We start from the raw sequence: 452 nt of genomic DNA, 5'->3' as shown, positions 1-452 counted from the left end.
ATCGGGATAGAGAAGAAAGCATCTTTTAAATCTAGCACAGAAAACACCTTGGCTTCTGCTGGAACTTGGGTGAGAATTGTGTGGGGGTTTGGAACCATGGGATGGTCTACTAAAATCTTCTTATTTATTGCTCTCAAATCTTGCACTAGCCTGAAGGAGATGCCATCCGCTTTGGGCACTCCCAAGATCGGGGTGTTGAAGGGGGATGATCCCTCTATTAACCATCCATACCATTTAAATTTTTCAATCAGCGGTTTCAAACCGACCCGAGTGGCCTTTTTCAGAGGATATTGCTTCACACACACACAGGACCCTCTCCTTCCTTCAGGGGGATTTTGGCTGGATTTACGTGTTTTGACCGGGCAGGAGTTCCATTTGCCCATACACGCGGGTCAACATTTTCTAAAATCTCAACTTCTTTGGCTTTTGGATCCGCCTTAGCGGTTCGAACG

This window comes from Alligator sinensis, unplaced genomic scaffold, assembly GCF_000455745.1.
Source record: "Alligator sinensis unplaced genomic scaffold, ASM45574v1 scaffold387_1, whole genome shotgun sequence".
Classification (NCBI taxonomy): domain Eukaryota; kingdom Metazoa; phylum Chordata; order Crocodylia; family Alligatoridae; genus Alligator; species Alligator sinensis.
This window is presented reverse-complemented; position numbering follows the sequence as displayed.